The sequence below is a fragment of the Ailuropoda melanoleuca genome, chromosome X (genome assembly GCF_002007445.2).
Source record: "Ailuropoda melanoleuca isolate Jingjing chromosome X, ASM200744v2, whole genome shotgun sequence".
Lineage (NCBI taxonomy): Eukaryota > Metazoa > Chordata > Mammalia > Carnivora > Ursidae > Ailuropoda > Ailuropoda melanoleuca.
Window position 1 is genome coordinate 108,056,423 of NC_048238.1, and position 20,161 is coordinate 108,076,583.

General features: G+C 49.0%; 1 long non-coding RNA gene across 2 annotated transcripts; it reads right to left on the minus strand.

The window, feature by feature from the left end:
• Window positions 1-5,167: 5,167 nt before the first annotated feature.
• On the minus strand, window positions 5,168-19,397 carry LOC117797513. Of its 2 annotated transcripts, none has more exons than XR_004622525.1 (3): window positions 18,921-19,397; window positions 10,898-11,055; window positions 5,168-9,752 (listed from the first exon to the last, which is right to left on the minus strand). It is a non-coding gene; the product is annotated as an uncharacterized LOC117797513 (long non-coding RNA). The 2 variants fall into 2 exon arrangements; XR_004622524.1 differs by having other exon boundaries at window positions 5,168-9,772.
• Window positions 19,398-20,161: the final 764 nt, after the last annotated feature.

Below are 20,161 nucleotides of genomic sequence, written 5' to 3' on the forward strand. Positions count from 1 at the left end.
CACCTGCTTTGCTGTTTCCTCGGGCGCCAGTGCGGGTGGCTGTTCACAGTGGAGCCTGGGAAGCCACACTGCAACGTCTGCCTGCGCTCCCCAGACCAGAGCATGCCGAGTCCCTCAGGGTGGGCCAGGGCCAGCTCCAGCCAAGGACCCAAGCTATCAGGCCTCAGCAGGCACCTCAGCTGTCCTTCCTCATCCTGACACTTTCCTTGTGTTAGTGGCTGCTCAGGGTCCTGCACTTTCCCTCCAAAGTATGGCCTTAATGTTTCAGGAAACTCTGAGCCTGGTGTCACCAAAGACTCCGGTGCATGTTTAGAAAATTTCTCTTACCCTTATTTCCTCTTTCCTCGGCATCTGTAATACTTTCTCATAGCAACAGATGTCTCCTGTGAGCTTGTGATCTGAAGACCTCATTGTACTAGACTTGTCCTTATCAAAAAGCCATTAATAAAAAATTATTCAGTAAACCCCAGGGTTAACCAAAGAAGGGAATGAGGCAAGTCACACACAGTTCCTGCCTCCAAAAATGTCTGTTCTTTTGTGGACCCCTTTCAAGCTGGGAAACATTTCCTGAGCCACCCCATCCAGGCCTGTGGGTGTGGGGCGGGGATATATGAGGAATAAGGAGGCAGACTGGTCCTTGCCAGCTCCCCACCCTCCACCCCAAGGAGTGCACAATCTGTGGGGAGGAGGACAGCAGCATAACCAGATCGCTGTCACACCGGTGGACTTCTGATTTGTCAGAAAGAAAAGTTTCTCCGGAGGAAGCAGCTGGATGTGAAGATAAGTTCATCCACCCCAACGTCGATCCGAGCGCCCTCCGAAGTACTGCTGAGGTGCTGGAGTACATCAAGAAGGAGCAGCTGGAAAGCCTGTTCCATTGAACAGCTGGGCCTCTAGTGGCAGATATGAGGGGCCAGATATGGGGTGTATGATGCATTTGAGATGGAGGCTCATCTGTATCTCTCTGGGAGAGTTTAGATTTGAATAAGGGTGAACAGCTTGACGGACAGCTGTGGTGGACACACCCAAAGGTGACCGCCAAGGAGTCACGCCTTTGTATAATCCCCTCCCTTTGGGTGTGGGCAGAACCTGAGCTTCTAACCAATAGAATATGGAGAAGGTGAGAGAGTATTTCACATCCGTGACTACATTCTGCTGTATGTATGAGTCCATCTTGCTAGCACACACAAGAGACTTCTCCTGCTGGTCTTGGAAAAGCCATACCATAACTGCCCCTGGAGAGGGCCACATGGCAGGGAACTTTGGAGGGCCTTTGTGACCCGAGGGGGGCCTCCAGCCACAGCCAGTAGGAAGTTGAGAACGTGGTCCTAGAACCACAAAGAAATGGATTCGGCCAACAACCACATGAGCTTGACAGAGGACTCTGAACTCCAGAAGGGAATGCAGCCAGGGCATGCGATGGCAACACAATTCTGGGCAGAAAGGATGGCCTCTCTGTCCCCAGTCTAGCTATGGCCATAATCAAAGACAAGATGGAGGGAAAAGGGGATGTCTTTCATGTTCCAACAAAGCCCAGGAGGCCACAGACACAGCTGAGATGAACTTACAGGGCAACCAGAGAGGCTTGGAGGAGGAAATGCAGAAGTAGAGGGAAACACAATGCAGAAGACATGAAAGCAAAAGCTGAAGACTCACTCACAAAGTCCCATGTAAGGAAAACACAGCAAATATTTTTTTTCCCAAGTACTTATTTAACATACCCCAACAGACCAAAATGTGAAACACGCTCCTAAATAGCAAGGCCGTTCACACAGTGGCTTCAGCTCATTGAGAAGCTCTTAAGGGAGTAACCTGGTTTCCCTAAAAGTGAAAATATGTAGCTAAGAGCATCATAAAATCAGGCCTCCCATGTCTCCAGATTGGCACTACTTTGTAGCTCAGTGCCTACACGAATTTAATAGGGGCATCCAAAGAAAACAGCCCCAATCTTTCTACATACAATATGTATAAGCAAGTATTAAACACTCTCCTGGTATAGTAAAGAAATAAATATTGGTTCCACCTCCAGTTTGAGTCAGTGAACCAGACATAGGCATTTATTGTCTTGTATTGGTTGCATTCCTCAGAAAGCTGACTCTAAGACAGATTTAAGTGTGCAGGATATCCGTTGGCGAGTGCCTTTGGGAGAAATACATGTAGAAAGGATGAGAAGGGAGAGTGGGAAGAAGCGGCAGTTGAGCTATGATACAGGCCCTGGCCAACCCCATGGGCCAGTCTAGAACTAGAACAGCCCTTCAGAGTTGTCTCAAGTTAGGCCAAGATGGCCAGATATTTATACATCACCTTTGTAAGTCACTGAACACAGCCACCCTGGGAGGGGTCCGAGCTTGGGCAGGGTGGCTCTCTGCAGCTGTGGCAAGCCCTGAAGGGGCGGAAAGCCCTGAAGGAGGTGCCCTCTCAGCCACTGGGGCGAGAAGGCCTTCACCAGAAGGGGGTTTAGGTGGCACATCCCTCTGCTCACCACGCCTCTTCCTCCCTTTAAAATAATCATGAAGGAACAAAAACAGTATAACTCGACAGAAAGAATGGGAAAAGATGCTCAAGTTCATCAGTTCTTAGGGAAGTGTAAATCAGAGCCACAAAGAAGTAGCACTTTACCCCCACTAAGATGGCTATTATCAAAAACTGTTATAATTACAAGTGCTGGTGGGATGTAGAGAAAAACCGGAACCCTTATGCATTGCTGGTGGGAACACAGAAGGACTCAGCTGCGGTGGCAACAGTTTTGCAGTTCCATAAAAAGTTAAACATAAAATTACCATAGGACTCAGCAGGTCTGCACTTAGATATATACCCAAACGGCTGGAAAACTGGTACTCAAACAAATTTGTGTACATGCATGTTCATAACAGCACTATTCACAACAGCCAAAGCTAGAACCAGCCGAAATGTCCATCACCAGATAAATGAATTGTGGCCTAGCCACACAGTGGAATATGATGCAGCCATGAAGAAGACATGGAGCCCTGGTGCATTCTGCAATACGGAGGACTCTTGAAGGCATCATGCTAATGGAAAGAAGCCAAACACAAAGTGTCACATATTGTATAATTCCATTTATATAAAATATTCTGAGTAGGTAAATTTATAGAGAGAACACACACAGACGGTTGCCAGGTGTTGGAAAAGGGGATGGGGAGCAACTGCTGAACATGTATGGGGTCTGCTTTGGGGCTGATGGAAATGTTCTGGAACTAGATAGAGGCACTGATTGTACAACATTGTGAATGCATTAAATGCCACTGAATTGTTCACTTTAAAATGGGTAATTTTGTCTTACGTGAATTTTATCTCAATTTAAAGAAAAGATGGGAGGGAGTCTGCAACGGCTTAAGAATTCCACAAAATTTCTTGAAGCTGCCACAGTGGAGATCAATGAAGTCACAGCCTAGAATACCTACAAAGGGAATTCAGCTAAGGAGGGAGCAGACTTGGCCTAGCCAGTCCCCCAACTCACAGAGAGCAGGTATCAGAGGGTAGAAGGAAGGAATGGGATTTAAACCAGAGAGATTAATTGAAGGTTTCTATGTGGATGTTAATCTCCCCAAAGAAGGCCCCAAAGCCTTTAACCCAAGAATGGAAAATGAAGGGTTCTTCTCTAAATAAATTGAATAAAGTGGGAAAGACTAGGAAAGCTGGAGTGGGTATTGAAACCACCAGAAAAAACCCCCAACTCTCCATATTATGACATTTTGGTGGGCCCCCACAAAACTGTCGGCTTACTGCAAATCAGTAAGTCCCATGGCCACAGAGCTGCCAGTCAGTCTCATTCGTAAGCATAATCAGACAACAAAGAAAGGCTAAATATTTGAGGACGGCATACAAGATGACAGAGAAATAACAAGAAATAGAAATAGCAAACTGGCCCTAGAGGAAACAGATGATTAAGGGACAGAAAAGAACAATTTAAAAAGGACAAACAAAAATACCTGTTACTGGGGCACCTGGCAGGCTCACTATCCAAAATCTATAAAGAACTTCTCAAACTCAACACCCAAAAAACAAATAATCCAGTCAGGAAATGGGCAGAAGACATGAACAGACATTTCTCCAAGAAGACATGCAAATGGCCAACAGACACATGAAAAAATGCTCCACATCACTCGCCATCAGGGAAATACAAATCAAAACCACAATAGATCCACCTCACGCCGGTCAGAATGGCTAAAATCAAGTCAGGAAACGACAGATGTTGGCGAGGATGCAGAGAAAGGGGAACCCTCTTACACTGTTGGTGGGAATGCAAACTGGTGCAGCCACTCTGGAAAACAGTATGGAGGTTCCTCAAAAAGTTGAAAATAGAGCCACCCTATGACCCAGCAATTGCAATACTGGGTTTTTACCCCAAAGCTACAAATGTAGTGATCCAAAGGGGCACCTGCACCCCAATGTTTATAGCAGTGATGTCCACAATAGCTAAACTATGGAAAGAGCCCAGATGTTTGTCGATGGATGAACGGATAAAGAAAATGTGATATAGAATATCTCTCTCTCTCTCTCTCTTTATCACACACACACACACACACACACACACACACACACAAACAGAATATTACTCAGCCATCAAAAAGAATGAAACCTTGCCATCTGCAATAACATGGATGGAACTAGAGTGTATCATGCTAAGTGAAATAAGTCAAATACCATATGATTTCACTCATGGGGAATTTAAGAAACGAAACAGATGAACATAGAGGAAGGGAAGGAAAAATAAAACAAGATGAAATCAGAGAGGGAGGCAAACCAGAAGAGACTCTTAACTAGGGGTGCGTGGGTGGCTCAGTCAGCTAAGTCAGTTCAGGTCCTGGGATCAAGCCCTGCGTCAGGCTCCTTGCTCAGAGGAGGAATCGGCTTCTCCCTCTCCCTCTACTCTTGTGCTCTCTCTCTTGCTCACTCTCTCTCTCTCAAATAAATAAATAAAATATTTTAAAAAGAGAGAGAGAGAGAGACTCTTAACTATAAGGAACAAACTGAGGGTTGCTGGAGGGGAGGTGGGTGGGGGATGGGGTAATTGGGTGACAAGCATTAAGGAGGGCACTTGATGGAAAGAGCACTGGGTATTACACGCAACTGATGAATCACTAAATTCTACCCCTGAAACTAATAATACACTACATGTTAACCAACTTGAATTTAAATAAAATCTTTTAAAAAATACTTTTTCTTTTATTAATATCCTCAGAAAGATCTGAGAAGATATGGAATATATAAAACAAAAACAGATTGCTATGAAAAAATATTATCGAACATGAAAGATCACTTGAAATTAAAACTATAATGGCAAAATTAAAAATTCAATAGAAGAATCGAAAAGCCAAGTTGAAAGGAACTTTAAAAACATAGAACAGAAATCCAGGAAAGGACAACACCACCAAGTGCTGACAAGAACGTGGAGCACTTCAAACTCCCCTACTTGCTTGCAGCAGCGTGAACGGATACAACCTCTCGGGAAAACTCTGTGGCAGTATTTACTAAAGCTAGAGCTGAACACGTGCCTACCCTATGAACCAACAATGATACTCCAATGCATATACCCAAAACACATAAGTACTCATGGCCACCAAAAGACACATACAATTCAGAGGAGCATTATTCACAAGAGCCCCAAATTGGAAGCAACTCAAAGGTCCCTCAACGGTGTCCAATAATTTGGATAGACCAACTGTGGTATAATCACAAAATGGAATATGATGCAGCAATAAAACAGAACAAACTACCCATACATGCAACAAATATGTTGAATTCCACAAATATGTTGATTGAGAGTAGCTAGACACAAAAAAATAAAAGTACCTAGTGTGCAATTACATATACATGAAGTTCTAGAACAGCAAAACTGATCTATGGTGATAAGGTCAGAATAGTGGTTACTTTTGGGGAAGGTACTGACGAGGAGTGGGGCATGAGGACATCCATAGGGGTGCTGGAAATGTTCTAATATTTTATCTGATTAGTGATTACATGAAACAAAATATGCTCCACACCTAAGATGTGTACACTTTACTGAACGTTATGCTTCAATACAATAAGGTAAAATGCAGTCTAGGAAATATGAAACAAAATATGAGTCAATTAGGAAGACCAACATCTTCTATAGTTATAGATGGAAAAGAGAAAAATGGACAGGAGGAAATTATTAAGGACATATTAGAAAAACAACTTCAGAGCTAAAGAAAAAAACTGAATTCAGACTGTAATGACTTCTTTGCGTTCCCAGTACAATGAATGAAAGCATACCCAAGGTATGCATAGTTTTGTGAAAGTTCGGAGCACCAAGGATAAGAAAAGATTCTAAAAGCTTTCAGAGATTAAAAATTATATAGAATTTCAGCATGAGGTTTTAGACATAGCCAAACTGTCAAACAGGGAAGAGAATGAAGACTTCTCCAGACATGCAAGAATTCAAAAACTCAACCCCTACCTGACCCTTTCTTCCAAGGCTTCTTGAAGATACACTCTAACAACTGAAGGAAGTATGGAAGAACAACATCATTACTACTACCACCATAGCTAATATGTATGTATATACAATTAGGAAATTATAGATATTAATTACATTAAATATAATTATGTTAAGTTATTAATCATACGTATTTATTTAGGCAATTCTCCAGTGTGACAACTGTGCAGCAGACCTAGAGGGTAAGGAATCCAGATTGAAACAGAAGGCTAGAGACTGGGAGGAAGATGTCCAGAAAATTGCATCCAATAGAGAATATAACTGAGACACTGGAAGAAAAATATATGCTAAAATCATAGAATGCCTAAAACAATACAAAACACCAAAAGTCTCTAAAAGTTTCTGTCCAAATATTAAGCAACCAGTTCAAATTGAAACAGAAGTCAGTGACCTCCAAGAAGAAGAATAGGAGGCATTTCAGGACATACATAGAAAAAGAAGCTCAAAGATATTAGGGCTATGGCTAGAAGAAGGCTTTTGTTCTTTCTCCCTTCTACAAATAAAAATTCAGTCAGAAATTCCAGGAAAAACAAAACTATAAAAGAAAGTCAGAGTTTAATATAACACAAAGGAGAATGTGGTAAGATTTGGAACCAAAGTAAAAGGTACAAAAGAGGAGATTCCATTTGAACACTGCCACTTGAGCAGCAAGGGGGTCACGACTAACTATAGAAATGGAATCGGAAACAAAAATCAATGAACAAACAAACAAAATAAAAACAGAAGCAGACTCAAATACAGAGAACAAACTGGTGGTCACTAGAGAGGAGGGGTGGGGGGATGGTGAAGGGGATGAAGAGGTACAAACTTCTGGTTATAAAATAAATAAGTCATGGAGATGAAAAGTACAGCACATGGAATAGAGTCAATAATACTGTAATAACCTTGCATGGTGACAGATGGGGACTGCACTTCTCATGGTGCGCACTGAGTAATGGACAGAATTGTCCGATCCCTATGTTATACACCTGAAACTAATATAACACTGCATGTCAACTGTCCTTCAATTGAAAAAAGAAATGGGAATGGCATCCTAACCCTACATTGAACTGTAAGGAATAATATGACCACTGTCACAATACTGCACAGTTGTTTGCATTTCAACTTTGAGAATCAATGTGCAACAAAGCCCAGAAAACTTAATTACAGGTAAAGAGCAATGAACAATGGAAAAGTACACACACATCTGTGGTGGTGCTGTGATGCGCTGCTCAGAACTCCCTCAAGACCAAGATTCTTATTTCCCTAGCTGGCTCGAGTGCTGTCAGCTGCTGTCAGCCCTCCTCGGGAAGTGCGTTGGATGAAAACAGCCACCTTGACTAAGTCACACCAGTCCTCAGGAAGCCCACAGCCTCGTCGTCACAAGGCCATGCCAGCTTCAGAGCTCCCCAGGAGATGGACCAGAGCATGTTTTGAGACTGCATCACAGCCCACCTTCTCCATCCATCCAGTCTCTTCCCTTCCCTTCAACAGGTGTTAATCCTGAGACAACTCCCTAAGAAACTCCTGCACATTCGCCCCTGGGGACCTGACCTGCAGCAACTGTCAGACAGTTGGGAGGAGGAAGGGAAGAAGAGAAGTGGAGGAAAGAGTTGGCTCATTAATATCATCACTGCAAAGTAGAAGACCGATAGTTATGGTCCCCAGTTGATGCGAAGAAACATCGAGGCATAGGAATATTATTTAAAGATACAAAGGAACCAATAGAAAACCTGGAAATAGTGATCTATATATTAAGAGAAGGGAGAATGGTAGGGAGAGACGAAATTGGTCGTGAGTCAATAACTGATAAATTTCAGTGATGAGCACTGGGCTTTAGTATACTACTTTATGTACTTTGGATCGATTACTGCAGTCAAAAGTTTAAAATATGAGGAAACAATGAGTGAACTATAATCTCCTCTGTCACCACAGGAAGTCAGCTGAGAATGTCTAAAGTTAACATAAAAAGTTGATATAAATATAAGCATAGTGTTTTATCCAGACAGAGGCAAACTACTAGAAGAACTGAAACTAGAAATACTCAAAATGAGAATAGAGATGCTGAGGGGTATGGCACGGGCCCTTTGCTTTGCATTATACACTTTTTGTTCTCTTTGACTTGTTATGGGTTGAATTGTATACCCCTACTCCCACCCCCACACCAAATAAAAAGATTTGTCAGAGTCCTAACCCCTGAAACCTCAGCATCTGACCTTATTTGGAAATAGGATCTTGACTAGGTAATCGAGTTAAAATGAGGTCATTAAGATGGGACGGAGTCTGACTGAAATCCCTATAAAAAGGGGGAATTTGAACACAAACACAAGCACCCACAGAAGGCAGATATTCACGTGAATTCGGAGGATTGGAGTGGTGCATCTCCAAGTCAAGCAATGGCAAAACTTGGCAGTAAACCACCAGAAGCTGGAAGAGGCAAGAAAGGATCCTTCCGCTAGCAGTTTCAGAGGAAGCATGGCTCCGCCAGCACCTTAATGTCAGACTTCTCGCTTCCAGAATTGTAAGACAACACATTTCCATTGTTCTAAGCCACTTAAGTTTGTGGTGCTCAATCACAGCAGCCCAAAAAACTAATACAACTTAAAAACATTTCGAACACGATGAGATGGATGGGCTGTGCAGAAGGTCGGCGGAGATAGAAAATTACATGCACCAGTTGGCACAGCGCGAGCCACGAGTGCATGTGTTTTGTTGGGCAGGAAGGAGCAGCAGCAGGACAAGAGTGACAACAAGTGGAGAAGGCCAGTGAGAAAGCAGTTTGGGTGACAAGGGTTAACACTGAGGGTGTAAGAGAACTGGTTTTGGTCAGAGTGGGCTCCTGAAGTTTAAGACACGTGAGGTGAAACAGATCCCGATGACAAAAAGGTCTAGGATATGGCCTTGAATGGGGGGGGGCGGTGAGGTGGAGAGGAAGAGAGGTTGTCAGAGGTGAGGAAGAAATCGAGGGGCTTTGCATAGCACAGGCTGCCCAGGTAGACACCGAAGTTGCCCAGGATAATGGCAGGACTCAGGGTGCCAAGCCAGCCTGTGAGCCAGCTGCTAGAGCCCCCACTGAAGGAAAGACAGGGATCTGTAAGTGCTGTGCAACAAATGACCCCAATCTTAGTGGCTGGAAACAACACCCATTTCGTACCTCATAGTTTCCATAGGTTAGAAGTCTGGCTGCAGCTTAGCTGGGCCTTTTGTCCAGCTCAGGTTCACAAGGCTGTAATCAATATACCCCCGGGGTTGTGTTCTCATCGGAAGCTCTGGGTTCTCTTCCAGGCTTATGCTGTTGGCAGAATTCAGGTCCTTGTGGATGGAAGGTGGAGGTCCCCTTTGCCAGGTGGCCATTGGCCCAGGGCCACTCTCAGGTCCTAGAGACTACTCACAGCTCCTTGCCAGACGACCCTCTCATTGGTGCTCTCACAACCTGGTGGTTTGCTTCTTCATGCCAGCCCAGGGACTGCTGTAACTTCAGCCTCTTTTGAAAGGCTCATCTGATTAGGTCAGACCCACCCAGGATAATCTCCCTTCTGATTAACTCACAGTCAACTGATTAGGGGTTGTAATTATATCTGCAAAATCCCTTCACCCTTGCTATGTTCTATTCCTGATAAGCAATAAGGGAGGGGATTATACGAGGACATGTACACTATGGGGGTAGGAAGCTTGAGGGCTATACAGACTTCTGCCTACCACAGATGAGCCCTATCTTCAGCCTTAATTCCATCAGATAACAGACAATTTAATCTAGTCAAGTCCACATTTTTCCAGTTACTTCAAGGTTTTCTTTTTAATTACCAATTATCGTTATCAAGCAATTCAGGATTTTCTCCTTCTTGGCCCCAGGCTATCACCTAAATTCTGTGAGGCAGAGTTTCACGGCATTGGAAGAGAGCGAGCAAGCACACTTGCTCCTTGTCTTTGGTAACTGTCCATGCCAGCGTCCGCCACAGCCTGCAATATTACCCTGCCCTGAGGTAGCACCCCTTCCTGCTGGCTCCCAATGAGGGGTCAGCCTAACCTGGTATGCAGTCCACACTACTTTCCACTGTGACATTCTTTGGAGGGTCTCTCTCTCTCTCTCTCTCTCTCTCTCTCTCACACACACACACACACACACACACACACACATACACACACACACGATTTCCACATCCTTCTTTGGGGAACAGGGAAATCCAGCTGCTTTCTCGTGCCACTTTAGTACCACAGGAAGTTCAGGAGGCTGCCTCAGGCACATCTGCAGCTGAGCCCTGCTGATCCAGTGTAAGGAGAATTCTAGGACTCTGTGCATTTTCCAGGGGACAGTCCAGCAAGGGAGCACAAGTCCCTTGCCCTTGGACTTCCACTGCACTCCCATTTTTGGCCCTAACTCCAAGGGCTGAGGGCAGCACACATCAGTACCCTGGTCAATACTACACAATACCTTACCATAGCAGAAGCCTGGGGATTCAGGGGAGATTTCAAGGCTTCTCTCTCATTCCAGATCCAAGGTCTTCGGGTGGGCACTCCTTGAGGGCAGGCCTTGCACCTTCGACTCACTGCTGTATCCCCAGGGCTAGTACTGCTTATTGGGTTCCAAAGGATCACTGGAATGAGAAGCATGATCAAAATTACCTGGATGAAAAGGCAGAGTGGCCCAGGCTGGACTCAGCCAAGAGGCAGGCAGGGCCCTGGTCTCTGTGGGCGTGTGAAATGGTTCTGAGGAGCCTGATGTGGGCTTTGACTGCCACCAAATATGCCGGGCACCAAGGGCCCTGTTCCTGGAAGTGGCTGTCTCAAGGTGTGTGTCTCTGGGAGTCTGTTCTCCAACTGCCTGAGGAGGGCCAGATGGACAGGCCTGGGTCTGGGCTGGCCCCAGGGTTGTGATGCAGCAGTAACAGCCTGGCCCCTAGCTGGGGGCCCAAGGGGGTGAAAGTGAATCGGACCACAACCAGCATCTGATTCTGTTGCAGTAGAAGCCCCGTGGAGCATGAGAGGTAGAGGGGGGGCTGGGCATCACTGCAGCCTTAACAGTTGCTGAGCTCCTACCCTGGGCCATATACTGAGCCAAAGACTTTACAAGGCAAGACGAAGTTCTCACACGGAAGGGATTAGTCACAGTCCCATTTGCCTCCGGACAGTTTGCATTATCCTGTAAGCAATATTTCCCTTCCCTCCCCTCCTCTCTCTTTTTCTTTTCGAGCCCAGACTTTTCCATCTTGCTATCCATGGATTCTGCCAGCGCAGCCCAGGTTGGGTGGACAGGCAAGGCTTGGAGTGAGCAACCCTCCCCATGTTGGAGCCAGGAAGCAAAGCATTTCTAAAAGGCTTCCACCAGGGGTCGCCCAAGTGCCACTGTTTGCTAGCACTGTTTCCTAGGTGATTCATTTCCTCAAAAATACATGTTTTGGGGCGCCTGGGTGGCACAGCGGTTAAGCGTCTGCCTTAGGCTCAGGGCGTGATCCCAGCGTTGTGGGATCGAGCCCCACATCAGGCTCCTCTGCTATGAGCCTGCTTCTTCCTCTCCCACTCCCCCTGCTTGTGTTCCCTCTCTCGCTGGCTGTCTCTATCTCTGTCAAATAAATAAATAAAATCTTAAAAAAAAATACATGTTTTGTGTAAAGCATAAGCTTAAAACAAAATGAGTAAAATGTTAATGCCTAATCAGATATTTGTAAGCATCGTTCTGTCACTGAGTGAGGTATGACTGGTTCTTTTTCATTTGTGCTGCATTCATCTGGATAAGGAGTTTACATTTGGTCACTCCCTCTTCCGGCTTGGATTTAGGGAGAATTTCTGCGTATTCCCCCAGATCCAGCTTTACAAAGAACCTCAGGGAAGGGAAACAATGACAGCTCTCTGGGAATAAAAAAGGACTCCCATCTCTCATCGTGGAAGGCTTTCTGTGCGAGGGGAGGGGCTTCTGGTCTCTGGGTCTGCAGGCAGAGCCCAGAAGGCCACCAGGCATTGCCAGCCTGCACTCTCAGGCTCTGACAAGCAGATGCTTCTTGCAAAGGGGAGCCCACAGATGGATGGCCAAAGCAACCCCCACTGCTTCCAGCACTTCTGAAGTGAAAGCCAGAAGACCAATCAGACTGGGAAACACTGCAAGGCTTTGGTGGTGTTCCTCCGGGGGCCCTTCTCCTGGTGTCCTATGAAACACACTTCAGGCGTGAATCCATGCATTGATAGAAGGGACAGCTAAAGACAGCCTGAAATATGACACCGCCAAGGGATAAAACACAGAAGCACAGAAGACATCTTCAGAGGTGCACCAAATTACCATGTGCCTTGTACAACAGATGCCCTCATGAAGTCAATAGTTTATACCAAAAAGGGTAGTAGGAGAGCAACTTTACTGGCTCGATGAGGAAAATCAGCCCTTGTTTGCTATGACACGAGGTTAATTACTGAGAGAGATGACAGGTTTTGCCAAGAATTTCAATTCTGTCTTTACCAAGACATGACGTCTGTGTAGAGCACACGCAGTCATCTGCTTTTTACTTGAATGGTAGCATTTGGGAAGCTGTGGGCATTACGCTTTGTGGAGCTGGTGGGATGCAATTTTTCTGTAACATCATTAAAAAGTCTGTCAATATGGAAGACTTCTCTAAGGGTCTCTATGGGACCAACGAAAATACTCAGGGGGGGCAGTCATACCAAAGGGGGTTCTTGCTGAAGGGCATATGTTGCTCACATTTAAAGTCTTCAAAACTCCTCAAAGTGGGGATTTCTCTTCATTGAATCTTGGGGCCCAAGTGCTGCCTTTGAATCCTGGGCGGGAGCAAAGCCTTGGAACTTCTGGTCCGAGCCTTGAGTGGCAGGGGGTTGAGTGGCCACATGATGGGGCAGTTGAAAGAGCATGGGCTCTGCCATCAGACTGAGCTATTTCAACCCTAGCTCCTGCAGTGTGGACTTCGCCCACTGCTAAACTTCTCTGGGCCTCACCTGGAAAGGTGAATCCCACAGAGAGATCACCTAGGGGCCCCTTCCCAGCCTCCAGCAGGCACTTAATAAATAGGAGCTGTGTGTCACAGGTTAGGCTTGCCTGGCTGGCCTCCGGCCCATGGAGTCCCAGATCCCAGCCTACCCAGAGGCACAGGCTGGCCGGCTGGCAGTGGGGTGGCTTTCGGCACTTCTGTGCCATTGTCAGCTGGGGGGGGGCACCAAGTGAGACAAAAGACCCCAACACCACTGTCTTGCTTCTCTTTCCCACAACATCTTTGTGCACCAAATCTATTCCAGAATTTTCAGCTCTGTGAGTCCTCATGGCTACCCCAGGGACTGGGCACGGCTATTGGCTCCAGCACATAGATGCTCAGACTGAGGCTTGGACAAGGGGCATCACTGGCTCAGGTCGCACAGCCAAAAGAGCCAGAACCTAAACCCTGGCTTCCTAGCCACAGTGTCACTCATGCTGCCACAGATATCCACAGGCTGGGGCGCTGGTCTGGGCTGCTCAGCCTTGTGCCGTGATGATGATCACCGCATGTCTTCACAGGCAACCAGGGTACATGGAGGGTCGCTGAGGCACAGAAGCAAGGTGGGAAAGCAAAAGAGGGCTTCCAGATCTCGGCTGGCAGAAAACCCTAATTTTGCTCAGGGAACACATGCACTTGGCAATTCAGGGTCCACATTAATTCTAATGAGAATATTATTAGCCACCAAGGATGCAGTGGGTGTTAACTGGATGCTGCTGCCTGAAGTTTACATCCCAACAGCTCTGGCTGTGGGTCCTACTATCCTTTCACATGAGGAGAAAAGGGAGGCAAGCTAAGGTCTCACAGCTTGCCAGTGACAAAGACTGACTGTGCTAGGACTCCAGGCCCGCTCCCTCACTTAGGCTCTCTGCTCAGTACTGCTTTGGTGAAGAGGGAGACAACGAACAAAGCCAAGTGTGACCTCGAAGCACTACCCTGCGGTGGGCACTCACCATGTGCCAGGCCCCGTGCTGCCTGCATCGGCCTCCAGGCTGTCGGGCCTCACCTGGCCTTGCCACCCCACCTCCTAGATGTTCACCCATGTTGGCTGTAAGACATGAGCTCTCCAGTCAAGATACCTCAAGGGGAGGGGGGAAAATCCCTCAAGAAAACAAATAGACACGATGAATGAAAACAAGACCCCTGAAGACTGGCCCGGGCAAGCTGCTTTCTGGCATCTTATCATCCTGTCCAGAGAGGACCACAGGCTTCTCGGGCAGAGGCCCATGTAAGAGTCACTGGCACAGGCTGAGCGGTGCCCTCTCTGCCGCTGTCCTCCAGCCATGCCTCCCCATCGACACCAGCAAAGAGCTGCTACAAAAGCAGCAGCCGGCCATCTGAGGCCACCCAGCTGCCTGCGTCATTACCTTCATCTCGAAATCCAACTCTGAATCATACGGTACCCCAAAATCATGGTAGTGGGCCCAGACTCGGTGTGACAGCACTGGGAGACAGCACGGGGCTCAGGACTGCCTAAAGCAAGGCTGTGGGCAGACTGTCAGTAATAAAAACGACTAGTGTACACGCGTGCTTGCCCAGGGGCCTCCCTACTTTGGGCTCTGTGTTCGTCCACCATGGGGAACTGTGGTTGGTACCAAATGAGATTTCCCATCATGGCACAGGTTGGCAGGCGAGGTATCTGGCCATCCAGGTTGACCAGGGAGGGCCTCAGTCCTGCCTGGCCCAGGAAGGGCATCCCTGCTGGCTGAAGGCTGGAGAAAGGACATACACCCAGGAACCCTGGCCCTCCATAAATCCTCATCAAATGTTGGCTCTTACAGGTGTTAGCATCACACGTGCACACCGTCTCATCCAGAACCTCAGGGCCAGATGAATTTCAGAATTCAGAAGGGTGATGTGGACAGACCATAAATCCGTGACACCCTTGCAGCGTCTAGCAAACACATGGACAGCACTGCAGGGAAACACATGACTATTAACACCAAGTGTTAATAATAAGACAAATAAAGAAATAAAGAAAATTCAGGATTCTCTAAGTAGCTTCATGTTGTCCACTTTTGCTTTTACCACCAAAAGAGTTTAGGTCAAGCTTATGAAAATACTTTCGGTTACCAAAGCTTTATGGATGACGGAATTGTGGGTAGCAGATCGCCCGAGGCAACAGGCTGGCATCAACTCCCATACAGGTCTGGGAAGAGGTTCCAAGCTTTATGCATTCCAGGCACAGATATAGCTCCCAATTCTCAAACCCTGTCAGTTCAAGTAGGTTCACAATGTCTTCCAAATGGCCCCAGGGGCCACTATACATCTTTGGTCAAAATCCATGCATAGCACCTGAGACCCCAATCAGGCCACATCCTGTAGGAGCTTTGTGACTGGGGGCCAATGGTGTCACTGTTCTTCCTTCTCTTTTACCAGCTAGAGAGTTTTCGGCGTCTGCCCATCTCCCATCAGCAGGCTACAAGGCCCAGGGCAGCACCCCCATATCTTTTCTTACTTAGCAAAGCCTTCATGGGCAGAGACGCCTCTTCAACGTCTATTAGTAGTAGAATGCTTTACTCTCACAGGAACTACCTTGTGTCACCCTCACCCCCGTGAGGTAAACTGGAAAATAGTATTGCTCCTTAGGAGGAGATTGTTATATTATGCCCATCTTTCGGAGGAAGGAAATTGAGGCTCAGAGGTAGTGATTTGCTTGGACCTCACACTGTAGTGGTGAGGGTGCCACAGATCAATCCCAGGTTTTTAACCACAGAACACACACTGTACTTCCTGCCATGCTCCCCCTGTGGAGGACAGGAGCCTGACCAGCCCCATCGAGGTAGCTTTGCGTATGCGCACACACACTGCCCTCTGTGGGCAACGAATGCAACTTCACGGTGTATCAAAATCTCCCAAGAAAAAACACAGAGAAAGAACTAGGGAATCATGCCCAAATGGAGAACCTTCTTGCCTCCAGGTAATGCTGAAGAGCTCAGGAGCGATGGAAACACGGAAGGGAGCATCTCCCTGGCCCAGTGAAAGATGATGTAGGAAGTTGTAATAGAAATGCAAGGGTGGGGGATGCCAGAAGCCCACAGAAACTCCCAAGGTCCCAACTCTGTTGTACCACATTCTGTTAGGCGCCAGACCTAACTAGTGGCATCCAAGGAGCCCACCCATGTTTGCAGGTTCCCCATGGTTCAGTTTCTTCCCATGCACTTGCAGTATCAAAACCAGAAATGAGTATATTTCTTCGGTTGGACCACTTGATCTGGGCCATGTGGAGAGGGACACAACCAACCAGAGTTGCCCAGGGGACAGAGAGAGGAAGGCAGGGCTATGGGAGTGTGCATCTTGGAAACAGGCCGGATGAGGATCTGGAGGTGAAATGGGAGTGCTGGAGCAGAAGGAACAAAGCTCTCCATCTTTCCACAGCCACACAGCTGCCCCAGGGCTTCTCCTGTGTGAATCCAGGGCACAGAACTAAAGCGAAGCAGTAACCAAGTGTATTACAGGGACAAGAAGAGACCCTTTCTTATGGGTGGAGTGCTGGATGCTGGGGCACCTCCTCTTGGGGACTGTTCCTCTCAGGTGGCAGGTCTGGGGGTGGATGGCAGCCTCTAGTGGGAAGGGCCCTGGGGCACTCCCTGACCTTTGGGGTCACTTATAATTTGGAGTCTGTGCAAATACTGAGCCAAAAGCAGGCCTGCAAAGAGAAGAGGCAACCAGTCCGAGGGGTAGGAGGAGCAATCTGAGACACAAACAACCAAGGTGGAATTAGGATGCACACTTCAAAAAGAGCTCCCACTGCTACTCTTGGTCATGAGTTCAAGCGCCACATTGGGTGTGGAGTCTGCTTTAAAAAAAATTTTTTTTGAAGAAAAGAAAAAAAAAGGAGCTCCCACAACTTGGTGCAAAAACCACAAGCAACCCAATAGAAAGATGGGCAAAAGGTACTTCAGAGAGGAAACCAGACCTACCAAGAAGTGAGGGAAACCAGGGATTTGGGTCAAGCTGGTCCCAGACCAGTGGTGCTGCAAAACATGTGGCAGGAACAAACTGGAAGCCTCTCTGGGCCTCAATGTCAAAGAAGCGCATGGGGTGGGGAGGCGGTGGCATTCTCCACCACGCACTGTGCACCTCCTGGCAAGTGAAAGAATGGGTGACAGGCTCAGGGAAGGAGAGAGGGGAGGGGGTGCATAGGGATCGCACTGAGCAGAGGATCGGCTAGGCAGGAGAACATCTGGGCCAAAGAGAATGGCAGAGCCAGAGTGGTGAGCACCAAGAGGAACGCTGGTGGCCAGTTCCGAAGGGTCAGCTTCAGCCAGGGGCCTAGTGGACAGAGGGCACTAGAGAGAAAGATGAGAAACTGCAAAGGCAAATGCTCAGCCCGGCCTTCGGGGACAGGAGCTCTGTACTGAGCAGTTGCCATGAGCTCAGAAGAGGTGATGTCCTAGGGACAAGCAAGGGTGAAAATGGCAAGAACTTTCTAAAAGGAACACATGGTGTCTTATGGGGACAGAATCATGGCCTGGAGAAGACAGTATCTGCAGCCCTGAGGCCTAAACTCCATGAAGATACCCTCTGGCCCTCACCTCACAGCTAGCACTCCTGTTTCTTACAGATTCCACAAAGAATCTTCCAGCTCACTGGAAGACGAAGCAGTCCTCTCTGTGCGACTACCGTGTCCCAAGACTTGGCTTACAGAAGTGATGAAGACACAGTCCTTGCCTGTGAGAAACTCGGTGCCCCTGAGGAGGCCACAGACTCCTGGAGAACAGTTACAACCCTAGGAGATGAGAGCCCAGTGAAGGGAAGTAGGAAGGAATGTACAGAGTGCTACCAGAACTGGTGGAGAAGAGTGCCTGATGCGTGGGTGTGGGGGAGTACAGGGGATGCTAAAGTCATGCCTGGAAGGAGGACAGGAGTTGGCCAGGGGAAGAGGAGGTGGACATCCCAGGTGGCAGAGAGTCATGGTAGAGTATGTGCACTCAGGGCACAAGGACTCCGCAGCACAGTGACCCAGAGTGTTGGCCTATAAGGACAGAGAGAGCTGGTGCCACTGCAAGGCCCTCCCGGGGCCCCGAGGTGATGGGGTGTAAATAGGAAAGGGCTCACCAGTGTTTTCAGTACGGGGTTGATGAGGACAGATGTGCAGCGAAGAAACCGAACTGAACTGCTGGCATGTGGAGGACCCACTGGCAGAGGAAAGACAGGAGGCACCCAGGCCAGTGGGGAGACTCAGGTAAAAGCCACCAGCCCCGGACCGCAAGCATGAACTCACGAGGTAGCAGTGGGGACAGGAAGAGGAGAATTTATTCTGATCGGGCATGTGCGAGGCAGGGACACAGGAATTGGTCACCAAGCAAATGCGGAAGGAAGGTGAGGGTAAGGGGACCCCAGGAGCAAAGCACAGCGACACTGAGTGTGTTGAGCCCCTGACTGAGAGGTAGAGGACAAGAAACAGCTCTGACAGGGAAGTTGGCTTTGTCTGGCCCACGTCAGGTCTGACGGGCAGCAGGGAACAGAGGAGGAATTTCTCTTCTCACCTGCGAAACATGTTCCTATGAAGACCGTCCCTCCGGACCCCGCTGGCCGTCCCAGGGTGGCTCGGAAGGAGAGCCCGCGCGGGCAGTTCAGCGCCCAGGTGCACGACTCAACCTACAGGTCCCGCCCTCACCCCGCCTTCGCGTTCTCTGGGGTCCATTCTGAGGGTCACCTGAGGTCGCGGAGGACCCTGGGGCTGCCACTTTGTTGCCTACCGGTGCGGCGCCAACCGGACGCCTATGTCACGGGAGTCGGAACGGCACCGCCTGGCCTCCACCACTGAGCCGCCCTTGCTCAGCCCCCGCGCTGTTCCCGGGGTCCGACTCTCCAGCTCCGCCCAGCTCCGCCGCAGCTCCTCCTCCCAGCCAACCCACCATCCCGCCCCGCATCACCCAGCCCCTCCTCCCAAACACCCATCAGTCCCGCCCCGCTCCGCCCAACTCCTCCTCCCAGCCAAGCCACCATCCCGCCCCGCATCACCCAGCCCCTCCTCCCAACCACCCATCAGGCCAGCCCCGCTCCGCCCAGCCCCTCCTCCCAACCACCCATCAGTCCAGCCCCGCTCCGCCCAGCTCCTCCACCCAGCCAGCCCACCATCCTGCCCCGCTCAGCCCAGCTCCTCCTCCCAGCCAACCCACCGTCCCGCCCCGCTCCGCCCAGCTCCTCTCCCAGCAGCCAACCCACCGTCCCGCCCCACTCCGCCCAGCTCCTCCTCCCAGCCAACCCACCAGTCCCGCCCCGCTCCACCCAGCTCCTCCTCCCAGCCAACCCACCATCCCGCCCTGCTCCGCCAAGCTCCTCCACCCAACCACCCTACCAGTTCCGCCCTGCTCCGCCCCAGCGACCCTCCCAACCACATCACCAGTTCCGCCCTACTCCTCCGGCTCCGCCTCCCAACCGCCCCACCAGTCCCGCCCTGCTCCGCCCCAACCCCGCCCCGCTCCCCTACAGCTCCTCCTCCCAGCTGCATCACCAGTCCCACCCAGCTCCTCCCCAGCCCGCCCCAGCTCCCGCCCCCAGCTTTACTTCAGCTCGCCCCGCTCCTCCCCAGCACCTCCCGTCAGCACGCCCAGGCCCGCCACGCTCCGCCATAGCCCTGCCCCAGCTCCTCCTCCCAGCTTTCCCCCAACTTGCCCTACCCCTCCCCAGCCCCGTCCTGCTCCTCGCAGCTCCCCACCAGCGCTGCCCCAGTCGTCCCCACCTTCTGCTCCCAGCTTTCCCCGACATCGCTCTGCTCCGCCTC